A 15,656-nucleotide genomic window follows, 5' to 3' on the forward strand; every position below is an offset into this window, starting at 1 on the left:
GGGGGCCGTACATAGTTTTGTTTATGCTTTTTGTCACAGGGTTGACCACAGATGAATGCACTATTTTACCTGTGCAGTTTTTATCTGCATTCTCCACCACTTGGAAAGTCTTGTCCTGAATCTTGACCCTTTTTCATGATTTTTTACTTGCGCTGTACTTCAGTTTCAAGAGCCATTTGGCCCAGCTGCCGCAGCGCACTGGTAAGTTTGGTGTCCTGGGCACCTGGTGAGTATCCTAACTCTTTACTTGTGTTCTTTTGCAGAGCATCACAGGGGAGAATCCGCTGTTGCAAGAGCCAGAATTGGGTCAGCTGCCGCAGCGCACTGGTAAGTTTGAGGTTGTGGGCACCTGGTGAGTTTCCTAACTCTTTACTTGGTTTCTTTTACAGAGCATCACAGGGGAGAATCCGCTGTTGCAAGAGCCAGAATTGGGTCAGCTGCTGCAGCGCACTGGTAAGTTTGGGGTTGTGGGCACCTCTGGTCTGGTTGTTTGTTTTGGTTCTGGGGAATTGTGTTCTCTTGACTATACTGCATTTTTTTCCTGAATCTTGACCCTTTGGCCTGATTTTTTACTGTCACTGTTACTGATTTTTTGTCCTGAATCTTGACCCTTTGGCATTCATTTTCACTTGCCATTGGGCCAGGTGCCGCAGCGCACTGGTGAGTTTGGGGTTGTGGGCACCTCTGGGGAATTTCATAATTGTTTGTTTTTGGTTTGGGGCAATTGCTGTTTTCTCTGTGGGGAAAGGGACTGCAGTTTCAAGACTCATTGGCCCAGTTGCCGCAGCGCACTGGTAAGTCTGGGGTTGTGGGCACCTGGTGAGTTTCCTAACTCTTTACTTGGTTTCTTTTACAGAGCATCACAGGGGAGAATCCGCTGTTGCAAGAGCCAGAATTGGGTCAGCTGCTGCAGCGCACTGGTAAGTTTGGGGTTGTGGCACCTCTGGTCTGGTTGTTTGTTTTGGTTCTGGGGAATTGTGTTCTCTTGACTGTACTGCATTTTTTTTCCTGAATCTTGACCCTTTGGCCTGATTTTTTAATGTCACTGTTACTGATTTTTTGTCCTGAATCTTGACCCTTTGGCATTAATTTTCACTTGCCATTGGGCCAGGTGCCGCAGCGCACTGGTGAGTTTGGGGTTGTGGGCACCTCTGGGGAATTTCATAATTGTTTGTTTTTGGTTTGGGGCAATTGCTGTTTTCTCTGTGGGGAAAGGGACTGCAGTTTCAAGACTCATTGGCCCAGCTGCCGCAGCGCACTGGTAAGTTTGGGGTTGTGGGCACCTGGTGAGTTTCCTAACTCTTTACTTGGTTTCTTTTACAGAGCATCACAGGGGAGAATCCGCTGTTGCAAGAGCCAGAATTGGGTCAGCTGCTGCAGCGCACTGGTAAGTTTGGGGTTGTGGCACCTCTGGTCTGGTTGTTTGTTTTGGTTCTGGGGAATTGTGTTCTCTTGACTGTACTGCATTTTTTTCCTGAATCTTGACCCTTTGGCCTGATTTTTATACTGTCACTGTTACTGATTTTTTGTCCTGAATCTTGACCCTTTGGCATTAATTTTTACTTGCCATTGGGCCAGGTGCCGCAGCGCACTGGTAAGTTTGGGGTTGTGGGCACCTGGTGAGTTTCCTAACTCTTTACTTGGTTTCTTTTACAGAGCATCACAGGGGAGAATCCGCTGTTGCAAGAGCCAGAATTGGGTCAGCTGCCGCAGCGCACTGGTAAGTTTGGGGTTGTGGGCACCTCTGGGGAATTTCATAATTGTTTGTTTTGGTTTGGGGCAATGGGGAATTTCATATTTGTTTATTTTGGGGCAATTCTTTCACTTTCCTTGCACGTGGCTTTGACATTTTACATTTTCAGGCACTTGGAGCTTTTCAACAATTTGCATGGCTTTTTCCCCCTGCGCTTTTCTCTCTGTCTGTTTGCTCAACACCGTTCGGAGACTGGCATTTACCATTGCAGTTATGGCCCAACACGTTTGTCACTTTACTTGTGCTTCAGGGTTGCATGCATTTCTTATCGTTGAGCATCGGCGCTTTATGAACTTTCCATTCAACAATTGCCTTTCCCCCCTTCCCTATCTTTGTAGGTGAGGTAACTGACAGCGCCACAACAGCGAGTTCTTCTGTCTTACAAGGGAGCAACAAGCCACCACATGAAAAGCAGAATGGATAAGTTTGTGCTGCACCCTGCAAAGGGTGTGAAGCACAGATCACATCTGCCCACCCAGATAACTGCAGCAGACCGGGCCAGAGACTACAGCACCGTGATGCACGCTGACGGTGGGGTGCTGTTTTGCAGTGTGTGCAATGTGGCGGTGGACCACATCCGGAAACACACTGTGGATATGCATGTGCGGTCCCAAAAACATTTGAAGCGCTGTTCAGATGATCCTGACCTTCAATCGTCTCCAAAACGTGCACGGCAGATGACAGTGAACTCGCTATTCACAAAGAGTACAGCTGCCGGTGCCGCAAACCATGAAATGATAAGTGAGTGGGTTAACGTCTGCACTGCATTGAACATTCCGCTCAGCAAAACCGACCACCCTGTGTTGCGCAAGTTCCTACACGAGCGAGTACGGAATGGTGGAGCGATACCTGGGAGTCATCAGCTGCAAGAACGTTATCTCCCTGAGAGATATACAAGTGCCAAGAACGAGCTGAAAGAGCTATTGAAAGATCAGAAGATCAGCGTTATCTTTGACGAAACACCAGATGTCGAAGGGCGGTGTGTTTTGAATGTGCTAGTTGCAGTAGTCTCTCCGCAGGGTGCCCGTCAGATCCATACCTACCTGGTGGACACAGTCTTCCTATCCCAGTGCAACCATGGGACTGTAGCGCAAGCTGTTGTAAAGGTGCTCACAGAGTACAGCATAGACTTCCAGAACGTTGTTTCCTTCAACACTGACAACGCGGCATACATGCTCAAGGCATTCAACACAGTGTTGAGGAATCTGTACCCAAACTCCATCCCCATCACCTGCTTGGCACACATCATGAATCTTGTTGGAGAGTCATTTAGGTAGCATTTTGTGGAGCTGAATGCTTTCCTGCTGTACTTCTCCCGCATCTTTTATATGGCCGGCAGCAGAAAGAGAAGGTACCTGCACCATCTTGCAGAGAACCATGGGATGAAGGCCCGGGTGGCACCTGACCCTTGCAGTACCCGCTGGAATTCTTGGTTCGCCGCAGTCCAGTACCACTGCAAGCACTTTGAGGCCTATGCTGGGTTTGTGGAGTCAGAGATGCAACTCAGCAAGTCTCCCCCAGATTCCCTTGAAAATCTACCGAAGATTTTTAACACCGACCAAAGGGAGTGCATTAAAGTCCAATTGGACATTGTGGCAGAAAAATGCCAAAGCATTTTAAACCTGATGGAGCTATTCCAGAGTCAGACACCAGTGACCATGAAGGTATACGATTATTTGGACATGAACTTAACCAACAATTCAGTCCTCACTGTGGAGTCACTTCAGCCGTTTGTACAGACCACTGCAGGGGCAAAATTAAGCCTGGCACAGAAAAAAAAAATTACAGCCCAGCTTAATGAAGCTTTTGAACATTCACTAGAAAAGGTGGCCAAATACATGGGGGAGGCCCAGCCAGGCATACAATTCTTGAAACAAGTGCGCCTCTTCAACCCTGCGCGACTCAGCATCCTGCCTAATGAGAAGAGTGCCTATTCAGCAATCCCTGGTTTCAGCGAAGTTCCCGATCAGGAGCTTCGCCTCTACTTTGACAATGTAGGGCCAGAAGCAGTGCAGGCGTCTGTTTCTGGACTTATTGACACCGACCTCTTTTGGCGTGGGCTGGCTGACCGCCTTCCAGCTCTTTCCCAACTTGCAGCTGTGTATAAGGACTGCGTCACAAGCTCTGCAGATGCTGAAAGGAGCAACAGTATATACAAAATTATTCTCTCTTCCAAACGACGGTCCCTTTCAGAGCAATCAATCCGGGCATTATTGTTTTTACATTACAACCAGCAGCACAATACTGGTCTTGATTTGGAGTGCTCAGAAGAACTTACCGTACGTGGCCAAGACTAACATGCCTTTTAACTAAAACAAATGGGCTGAATTGTAAATAAACAAAATGTACATAGCTCCATGTTGTCAAATAACTCAAACAGTAAGATATCTGTGTTTGGTGTTGCAAAAACCCCAAAATAAAATGCCGCTAAATGCCGCTAAATTTCCATTTTTGTGCCGCTAAATTTTCATTTTTGTGCCGCTAAATTTGCCAATCCATGCCGCTATATCCTGGGGGGTCTGCAATGCACTTATTTATAAGTGACTGTATCTTCATGGGCATATTTAGGCAGAATGGGGACGTTGGTCATATAAATCGGACCTTATGACAAATGCCTTGTATGAGCCACTCTAGATGCACTACAGGAACAACCAGAGCTGGCTCTTGGGGGAACATGAGTATGGGATTGCATCCGTCCATTCTTGATATCATTATCACCATTAAAATGCTTTCAACTAATGACTTGGTCTGGGATTTAGACAGGGCGTGCGCCATGGAATGCAGTTTTAGAAGCCAGTTTTCAGCTAGTAGATGGACAAGACTCAACAGAAGACGTAAAACAGTTTATATCTCTATTATTTTATACACTAATCTTCTCATTGATTATTGGGGTGTAGATAGCAAACAGTACAAGTTGATTAATTATAGGCTGTGTCTGTCCCATAGCTGCTCTTAGCTCTTCGTGTTGTGCAGTAAAGATACTAGTGTAGCACTTCAAATCACTCACCTCCGACTGCAAACTAAAAATGAATTCAAAAGTTTGACCATCCTCCCTACTGGTGTATGTACTAGGCTCAATATATGATGGATCTAAAATGCCATTGCATCCCTTGTTTCAGTTGTAATCGTGGGCAGACCTACGTCAGAAGTAGGGGATGCCAAAGGTGCAAATCTATTAGTACATACAGTTAGAGGGGACAGTGCTATTAATATTTTGTCACCAATAAGCACTGTAGGTCGAGAAGATGATAAGACATCTCTGGAATCACCCAGAGTACCACCGTCTAGAGTCTTAGTGGGGTTCAAACACACCTGCTGAGCTACTGGTGTTTTAAATTTTGTTCTCCGTTTCTTAAAAAATAGAAGGAACTTTCTTCAGGTTCAGGTTCATAGAAGAACACGTATCAAACCTTTTACCCTCCCCCAAAAGGGTATCGACCTCCTCAATAAGTGAATCAATATCTTTTAATGTTACATAGTTTACTAGGTCAGTGGTTCCCAAACTGTGCCGTGGCTTCTCGGGGATCCGTCAAACCTAGTCAAGGGAGACGCGAACCAAGCACTTTCTTCAGTTAAACTAATTAGACTTAAACGCATGATGTTGAGGATTTGTAAGTGATAGTATATATCAAAAGGAGAGTGAGGAACACAGGTAGCTAGCTTACTTCCCTGTAGGATATTAGTAATAATCAAAAAGAGCTAGCTGTACTAGTAATGCTCATGTAGTGCGTGACACGCACTACATGATCCTTACTAGTACAGCTAGCTCTTTTTTATTATTACTGATGATTTATAAGTGACATGCCTAAAGCTGTAAATGTATGCTTAACTGATGGCATGTGGAGAGTGATGACCTCCATATTTCACTGGATCCCCACATTCCACCACTCCCAAAGTAATCAGAAGATGCCTGATTTATTTTGTTAGACTTGTTAATAGTTTTGTTTTTTTCCAATGCAAGTTATCAGGAAAGTGCAGCCGATAAGTCTAAACAACAACAAAAAGGTAAGCTCATGGAGGTTTGCCGCCCCCGGAGTCGTCTGAGAGGAGGTATGATTTTCGTGATCACTCTAAAATCAAGACTCCAGACAGGTATCAGGTTACTGATACACACTCTCCTTGTCCCTTTCAGAAATCATCTGACCAGCAGTACGACAGAGGAGGGCGATCAGAACGCAGACAAGAAGAGTAAGTGAGGCTGAAGAGGGAGCCATCATGGTCGTCTGACGTAAAGATAAAGAAGGAGGAGAAATCTCCTTAATATAAAGAAACACTTAAGAAGAAGAAGGTTGCGGCTATAACCAGTAAATATGCCACAGACCTTGATAACCTCCTCCTGGACAGGAGTTGGGCAGTGACTCTCCCTGACAGCGTGGCAGAGGTCACGATAGTGCGCCAGAATCTCCCGGAGTTTCTGGTAGCGAAAGCAACTGATACTGTGGCTACAGTTGAAACTGCAGATAGACACTTGGCCCCTCAAGATAGATATATTTTTTTTATGTTTTTATTAGAAGGGTCTTATAAAGCGCGAACATGACAAATACGAGCTGTACACAAAGCATGCAAGATGAACAGGAAAATGTAGCACATTCAATATGTAGGTAGTCAGGTAAGTAGTAACACAAGAAGAAACAAAATAGGAAATAGAAGGTATTAAGAATTACAAATGCATAATTGAACGTTGGAAACAAAGCTGTAGCCTGGGAGTAAAAGTTTGTTTGGTGGAGTCAGGTCTATCTTTGCAGGTAATTATGTAGTTTCAGCAGCAGTTTATTAGAACTTCTTAGGGTCGGATTCAAACAAATAGCTCAAGGTTTTTTGCCAGATACACTGGGGTGTTGTAGTGAAGTGTTTTGTGCGTCAAACAGGCTATGTTGAACAAATCCTTGCTTCGAAGGGGAGCCACTTGAGTTGAATTAAGTCTGGTGTGATGTGATCTAATTTCCTTGAACCCATGATGAGTCTGGCAGCAGAGTTCAGAGTAGCCCATAGCCAGTAAGTGTTGAGCTCTGCGTTCTATTCTAGCGATGGCATGAGGATTTTATCTCCATGTCAATAGTTCTACAGACCTCCGTCACCTCCTGTAAGCAGACCATCTTGAAAGCGTCCCACTCAATGCTCGAGTGGACGCCGAGTTGTGGTTCTCATTAAAGAGTTGCTGAATGTGCAACTTCTGGGAGTTGCAGAAGACTCGGTCCCCTAAGTGGTCCCTGGGGAGGTGCCATGTGGGAGTCAGGGGAGGGGGGCCATTCACTGCATGTCCAAAACATATACATCATGGTCAGACAACATCCCCCCCAAGATAATCCACATGGTGAAAGCAGTCAAGCACAGAAGGAGATCAGAGAATGTGGTCTAGGTTCACATACAGGTTGTGAGGTGCAAAGCCGAATGAGTAGACCCTGAAGTGTGGTTGATTAGCCCTCCAGACATCTACTACTGCCCACTGTCAATCTAATCCTGCAAAGCGTACTACCTAGATATGTGGGGGAGGCCAGGGAGAGGCCAATGAGAGCTGTCTAGATGCATGTCAGGCACACAAATATAGTCCCCGCCTAGCCCCCATGGCGTATGGGTCCGGTGGACTAGGACATTTGAGAGCATCATCCCGAAGGACCCCCTGATCTGTGTCCGGAGCATACACACTTCCTCAAAGAGCTACTGCTCGAAGAGCCAGGTCTTGAGGAGTCTCTTGAAGGACTTTTGCTGGGAAGGGGAGCAGGGAGATGGGGCGGAAGTTTTTGAGGTCCTTGGGGTCCGCCTTGGGTTTCTTCAGGAGGGCGCTGATTTTGGCGTGTTTCCAGCTCTCCGGGAAAGTGGCCATCTCCAGGGAGATGTTGATGAGTTGGGGGGGCGATGGTAGTGTCAGCTTTGTTGAAGATGTGGTGTCGGTAGTGGTCTGATGTGATCCTGAGTGGATGGGGTTCATTATCTTGCGCGTTTCTTCATTGTTGACGCTGGTCCAAGAGGTCAAGCAGTTGCCGAGGGTGGTGGATGCTGGGGCAGTGGAGTCCAGTGTGCTTGGGGTGGCCGTGGTGTCAAAGCTGGCGTGGATGTCAGCGATTTTCTGGTAAAAGAAGGTGGCCAGTGAGTCGTTCAGATGTCGTTGGTGTTGGCACTGGGGTTGAGAGTTCCTTCACGATGCTGAAGAGCTCTTTGCTGTTGTGTGCGTTGTTTTCTAGGTGGCTTTTGAAGGATGATCTCTTGGCTAATCTGATGAGGTGGTGGTGTCTGCGGGAGGCGTCCTTGTGGGCTGCGTGGCTGTCTGGTGTGCGTAGCAATTTCTTCTCCAGTTTTCGGCACGCCGGTTGGAGGTCTGGAATTCTTTGGTGAACCAGCTGGCTTTCTTGTTGGTGCGACTGTTGGGTGGTTTCTTGATTGGGGCAAGGGTGTTGGCGCAGTCGTTAATCCATTGACTGAGGTTGCGTGCTGCGGTGTCTGGGTCCGTGGTGTTGATGGGTGGGTTCTGGGCAAGTGTGGTGGTCAGCTGGTCCTTGGTAACTTTGCTCCAGCACCGGCAGGCCAGCTGTTGGGTGCGGTGGTGCGAGATGGGCTTCTTATAGGTGAAGTGGACCCATCGGTGGTCGGTCCAGTGGAGTTCGGTGCTGTGGTTGAAGGTGATGTGTGGGCTTGTGGAGCAGATAGGGTCAAGCGTGTGGCTGGCGGCGTGGGTTGGGGCGGTGACGAGTTGTCTGAGGCCGAGGTTGGTGAGGTTGTCGATCAGGGTGGTGAAGTTGGTGTCGTTGTTGTTCTCGAGGTGGAAGTTAAGGTCCCCGAGGAGGATGTAGTCCGTGGAGGCGAGTGCGTGGGTGCTGGCGAGGTCGGCGATGGAGTCGGGGTCCGGGTGGTCTGTAGATGATTGTTCCTCTGAGGATGGTGTTGGGGTTGGTGTGGATCTGGAAGTGCAGGTGTTCAGCGGTACTGAGGGTGTTGTCTGAGTGGGAGGAGAGCTTGAGTGTGGACTTGTGGCTATTCCTCCTCCAGTCTTGTTGGTGTGGTCTCTGCGGGTGATCTTGTAGCCATCAGGGATAGGTATGACGATGTCGGGTGCCGAGGAGTCATTCCACCAGGTCTCTGTCAGGAAGGCGACATCTGGGGCGAAGGTGTCGAGCAGGTCCCAGAGTTCGATGGCGTGTTTGCGTGCGGAGTGGGTATTGAGGAGTATGCAGCACAAGTGGTTGGCTCTGGTCCTAGGAGGTTTGGTGGCTCTGTCGCAGGTGAAGCTGCAGGTGTGGCAGGAAAAAGGTCCGTGGCTGCGTTTTGGGGTGGCCTGGGATCAGTGGTGGTCTCGGCCGGTGTCAAGGGCGTGGAGGGTGTTGCCATCGTATCGGTGTCTGGCGTTGTGGAGTGCGCGGGTCCAGGGGTCCTGGCGCGGGGCGCGGTCCAGGCACGGATGGGCGCAGACAGGCTTGCCTCTGGTGTGCCTCCGGCCGCCATAAGTAGGGAGGAGGTAGGAAGGAGCAGCTGGGAGGAGGGTGGGAAGCAGCCAATGTGGTCGGGGGCAGGACCGCAGGGGATGCAGCAGTGGGAAACCAGGAAGGGAACAGAGGGCAAGGGGGTGGGCTGTGGGGGGGGGGCGGCAGCAGGAGGGGGATGGCGAGGGTGCCGGGAGTGGGGCAGAGTTAAAGATAAAGAAGGACACTACTGTGAGGAAATAAGAACAGCAGTAATCACAGTGAATACAGAACGGCACATTCGACAACAGTAGTAATTACAGTAAAAATACAAACGGCACTCTTGATCACCCAGGAGACAGGCAGCAGCCCAGGGGGCCTCGAACACGGGGCTAACGGGGCTCTCAGCAGCAGCAGGGACGGGCGCACTCAGGTGGAGCTGCGCAGTGTGGGGAGCGACTGGCCTGAACAATTACGCGAGGATCCATGTGATTATGAAGCAGAGGTAGAAGGAGAAGAGTTGGCAACCTAAATCCTGGAGGTTGGTTGATCAGAAACAGAAGGATTGTCAGATAAAGTACCTAGGGGGAAATGTGAACAGTCATCGTCATTTTCTGGGGAACGCTTGCAGGCAAGAATCCTGTTGCCTAGTTGCAAAATTTTTACAACAGCTCTTTTATTCCACCACCCCTTTTTCTCCATGAAAATCGAACCTTTTGAGATTTTGATAACCTGAGATGGCAAAGAAAATTTTGAGTCGCCTTTCTTACCCTTGATGGGGTTTTTGATCAAAACCCAATCTCCAATTTGAAAATCAACAATACCAGAAGATTAAGCAGAATTAAGATGTTTTTGCTGTACATTCTGTTTTGTAAGAACATTTTTCTTGAGTAACGTTTTGTCTTGACAGGCTAAGCAGGAGTTATCATTTTTCTTGAGAAGTTTAATCCAATTAGGACATATGTTACCATTTGGATCTCTTTTCGAATCTCTTTTCTTGAGAAGTCTGAAAGAAGAGATACCTGTAATAGAATGAGGAGTGACGAGATACGACCATATTTGCTTCCTTAAGAAAGGTTCAACAGGAAGATTGCAAGCTAGAGCTGACTGTATACCTTTGTTAAAAAATCTGTTCATTCTTTCAATTAATCCATTTGATGAAGAAGAATATAAACCAACTTGAGATGTTTAATATCATGTGCATTAAAAAAGTCTTGCATGGAAGAAGAACAAAAATGTGAGCCATTGTCGGTGACAATTTCTTTGGGTGATCCTTCTGATTGGAAAACTCTGCTAAGAAAATTGAGGACTGCAACGGTATTTGGTGAAATGCAGAAATCAAAATCAACCCACTTTGAATGGCAGTCAATAAGAGCAACAATGTAATATTTATCATTAGAAAGTAGGTCAAATGGACCAGCAAAGTTGATTGCAAGTTTAAACTAGGCTTCCTCAGGTACCTGTACAGAATGAAGTGGAAGTCTGCTTGTTTTCCAATGTTAATCAGAGAGTAAACAGGTATCACATGTGTCAATCCAATGTGTGACGTCTCTGTCTAAGCCAGGCCACCAAAAATGTTCCTTCTTGAAGTGGCTCTCTCCCCTAAATGTCCTTCATGTGAACTCCGAAAAAGTTTGATGCGAAGAGATGTAGGAGGAACACATTGATCTCCACGCATAATAACATTTTTAACAATTGAAAGATCACCTGATACTTGAGCAAATTACTTAATTGGAGCGGGAAGTGAATGCTCTTTTGGCCAACCAAAAATTATCATGTTTTTGACAGCTTCAAGAATGTGATCATCATGGTATGCCTGCAGGCAATCAGATTGTGAAAGGGTGAGGGATGTAATGGAGGGGTCATTAATGAATGCAACAACACATTCTATTTCGTCAAAATTTGAATTAGAAAGATTATCCTTTAATTGTAGTCTAGAAAGACAATCTGCTCTGACATTGCGTCCACCAGCGATATGGCGAATCGTAAAATTGTATTCATGTAATCTGGAAAGAATGCGTACTAGTCTTGTCGAAGCCTTGCCAGTGCCATTGCCATTAAGAAGATGCAACAGTGGTTTGTGGTCACTTAATAATATGAAGGGAGAACCCCATTTAAAACTCTTAAATGTTTCCACTGCCCAAGAACAGGCAAGGGCCTCTCTCTTTATAGTACTGTAGTTCATGTCCGCACTAGAGAGAGACATGGAGGCAAACCCTATGGTATGTTCTTTTACACCAAACCACTGACAAAGTACTGCCCCTAAACCCAATTGACAGGCATCAACAGAAATGGTACATTGAACACAAGGAAGAAACGAAGACAAAGCTGGAGCTTCAATAATTACTTTTTTTTATAAGATTAAATGAAATATCAAGTTCTGAGGACCAGACATATTTTACATTTTTTTTTAAAAGATTGCGTAACGGTTGAAAAATTTGAGAATAACCTTGGATGAATCTTGAGTAGTACTCAGTCGTTCCTAAAAAAGATTTTAGGGAGTCTTTATCCTTGGAAATTTGAACATTGGAGATTGCTTGGGTGAGAGAAAATTAGGCTTTGATACCAGATGCAGAAAAAGAGTGCCCTAAATAGTCAACTTCTATTTTGAAGAATTTACATTTATCTCTGCCCAAGGTGATACCTACATTTTTAAAACATGTAAGAACTTCCTTTAAAGTATGGATGTGTTCATTTTTGTTTCTAGAAAAAATAAAAAAATCATCTTGATAAGCTTGAACAGACTGAATATCTGCTAACAAGCATTGCATACATTTTCGGAAAACGCTGGCCGCAAAGGCCAGGCCAAATGGCAATCTTAAATATTTGAACGCTCCAAACGGAGTAATGAAAGCGGTTAGATCAGTAGATTGGGGAGATAGGGGAATTTGATGGTATGCACTGCGAAGATTGAAGGTGAAGTATGTTGAACCATTAATACCTGTGAGTAAGTCCTGTATCTTGGGGAGGGGATGCCAGTCAATTAGTATATTCTGATTTAGGGAGCGAAGATCAGCACAGAGACGGATACTAGAATCCTTTTTTCTTACAATCACAATGTGACTAACCCATTGGGATGAATCTGTGGGTTAAATGATACCTTCAGAGACCATGTTGTCTAATAGCTTTTTTAGATCTTCTCTGACACTCAATGGAGTGGATCTGAGTTTATGTGTAACAGGTACTGCATCTGGTTTGAGTTTGATCAAATGCTCGAATTTTTTGATTTTTCCTATGTTGGTACTAAAAACTTCAGGAAATTGTGAAGTTATGTCATTAATGACTAACTCAGAATTCTCTGATAAAGATGAGATTTTGACATCATTAAGTTGAACACGATTCTCAGACCCAGGAACGAATTTTAAGCCCATCTTTGCAAGATCTTGCCAACCAATGATGTTTTTACCTTTTATTGCAACATACACTTTTGTGTTGATGCATCTGCCTAGACAAGTGATATCAGTTAAAAAAGAAAACCTAGCATATCTATGTCTTTATTTCCATATGCTTTGGGGAGAATGTCTAACTTTAGGAGAGATACACAAGAAGACCAGAATTTTTCATAAATTATTTCAGAGATAATGGTCACATTAGCACCAGAGTCCGCCATCATGTCAAGTAATTTGTCACCAATTAAAACTTCACGTGTACGATCTTTGGCACGGTCATGGTTAGTCAAATCCTCACAAGAATCAAATGACAAAATTACTTTTCTGTAATATTTTTTGGAATCAACTCCACTGTATTAATGTTGAGAAGCAACATTAACGTCAGGATGTTGATGTTCATGTGAGGAGATTGAACTAACTTGAACAAAACGTTTTTACCTGCAAACTGAATTAAAATGTCCTATCTTATTACAATTCTTACATTTCTTACCCATAGCAAAACAAATGGGACTATTTCCAAGATGCGACTTTGTTCCACATATATAACAGACTGTGTTAGGTTTTCTGTGAAAAGGTTTTGCAAATTTGTTTTTAACAGCAATAGAATTAATTGCAGAATCATTTTCTATTAAATTCACAGTTGAAGTATTTTCATTTGAAATACGTCTTGAAGAGATGATGCTCCTCTCAATACTCTTTGCCTTGTCTATGACTTCAGACAAGGTGGGATCTCTACAACTGAGAATACGCTCTTGATTTTTTTTAATGAAAACAAGTATAAACAAACTGATCTCTGATGGACATGTCAAGCGAAGCACCAAAATTGCAATCCGCTGCTAAATTCCTGAGTGCTGAAATAAATTCCTCAACAGTCTCGTTCGGATCTTGTTTACATTTCATGAATTTAAATCGCTCTAGCATTACATTTGGTTGTTCCAAAAACTTCTTATTAAGTCTCTGGACAGCATCAGTATAAACGTTCCAACCATCACCATTTCCAGGAGGAAGAATAGAGTTCGGTAAGTTATCATTTCATTTCATTTCTCTATTCCATCAAGTTAAAATGATCATAAAAGTACAAATGAATACTTCATCATAAAATTGCGCAGATTTTGTTTGTAAAAAATTACGGATACTTCAACATAATTCTAGAATACAAAGATAAATGCATTAAAATCTTTAAAACAACAGAACGCATTTCATATACACGCAATCCTTTTCCTCTTCCTCATACAGGCCCATAAGAATAACTCTACTGAGTAGCACCCAAAGGGTCAGGTAATGATTTTAAACAGAGAGTGCCACCTGACACTGCGTATAATTTCTTTTCTTTAAAATTGGTTGTAAGTATTGATTTCTTTCATTCTTATATAGCCTGCAGAATAAAACTAAATGCAATTCGGTTTGGGACGACAGGTTATCACAAGGGCATGCACTAAGCTCGGAATGATTATATGTTTTTTCCAGATACCCTAGCATAAGAGGGATCAAGTAAGTACGGAACCTGAGTAATAGGAATCTATGTTAGGTCTTGTTTACATTTGATAGATAGGAGAATCCCCCTTCTATTAATGGTAGATTAAGGATGTATATACGGACGGTGTATTTCTCTTTTTGCTGTTCTCTGCGCTTCTAGTCAGACATTAGCAGGAACATGTTGGCAACCTGCTGCTTGCAGACCTTCTCACAGGTCACTGGATCTTTAAATAATTCATGGAGGCCAATCTCCCTTAGCACTGCCTCTACATAACTAAGCCCCCCAGACCTTTTCCACTTATCCATAGTTATTATTGATTGAGTAAGTGGCACTGAATCTCTTCTCCATATTGAGTGCCAAAGGAGGAGTGGGGCTAGTTGTATGTAATCTGAAATATAGGGCAAACCTAGTTCTGTGTGGATGATGCTTTTGCATTAGACGAAGTGAGGCCCACTATGGATTTAAATTTTTTATTTTCAATAGTGGTGTTGATGCCACCACAACCCAAACTCCACCTCCATAGGTCGCTGCTGACTTTACTCTTGCCCGGTATATATTTTTTTTATCTGTAATAGGGGTTTAGCACCCAGTTTTTTAGCTAAGGATTTTACAGCATTTATACCCCTCTCCATCACCATCTTCCTCCCTTCCATCAGTTTTGCCCATGTCAGATTTTTATCAAAAAGAATCCCCAGATATGGGAAAGAATCCACTACCTCTATTTTTTCCGCTTCTGCATAAAATTGCGGTATTTTTTCTCTTTTTGTTGTCCCGGATGCTATAATGAACGACTTTGTTTGATTCGCTTTCAAACAGAGTGAGTCCATAAATCTGGCATACGCGGTTATCAGCCTTTGTAACCCGAGGCCTGTTCTGGCAATTGGCACTGCATCGTCCGCATAAGCCACTATTGGTAGCATATGGTTATCTAAAAGAAGGGCATCCCGCGTGGCCATGGTGAGTGCTTCCTCAACTCCATTTGTGTATATGGAGAAGAGAAATAGGGCCAATACGCATCTCTGCCTTACTCCTTTGGAGATTTTAAAAGAACGAGTACAGCCTCCATTTTTGGTGTAGCACACTGATGTAGTCGCTTTTGCATACGACTGCCTGATGAAATGTAATATAGCTAGTTCTACCCCCACCATCTCCATTATGTTCCAAAGCTTATCCTGGACCACGCAATCAAATGTAGCGCTTAGGTCCATGAATGCCATGTAGAGTTCCCATCCTTCATTCTGGTATACTTTTCTATGGTCAATGCTAAATGCAAGCATTAATCCACAGTGCCCCTTCCCTGCTGGAATCCATATTGGGCCTGGATTAAGATGTTATTCTCCTTTGCCCATCCCTCTAATCTAGATTAGAGAAGGGGGCCCATAAGCTTTGATGTTGTATCCAGCAAGGTGATTGGTCTATAGCTCTTTGGGTTGGCCCTATCACCTTTTTTGTGAGTGGGTACAATGACCCCTGATGACCATGAGGGAGGCGGGCCTACCAGGGCTATACTGTTCAGGACGTTCGTCAGGAGTGGTATCCACAAGTCTGGGTTTTCATGTAAAAAGTCAATTGGGACACCGTCTGGTCCCGGGGCCTTTTCCAGACTACATGAATCCAGCCCTGCTTTAACTTCTAAAAAAGAG

General features: G+C 44.6%; 1 protein-coding gene across 1 annotated transcript in view; it reads right to left on the minus strand.

The window, feature by feature from the left end:
• The window catches only part of LOC144828393 (uncharacterized), a 203,121-nt gene that overhangs the window by 41,892 nt on the left and 145,573 nt on the right, over positions 1 to 15,656 (minus strand).

Source organism: Lissotriton helveticus, chromosome 4_1 (genome assembly GCF_964261635.1).
Source record: "Lissotriton helveticus chromosome 4_1, aLisHel1.1, whole genome shotgun sequence".
Taxonomy (NCBI): Eukaryota; Metazoa; Chordata; class Amphibia; order Caudata; family Salamandridae; genus Lissotriton; species Lissotriton helveticus.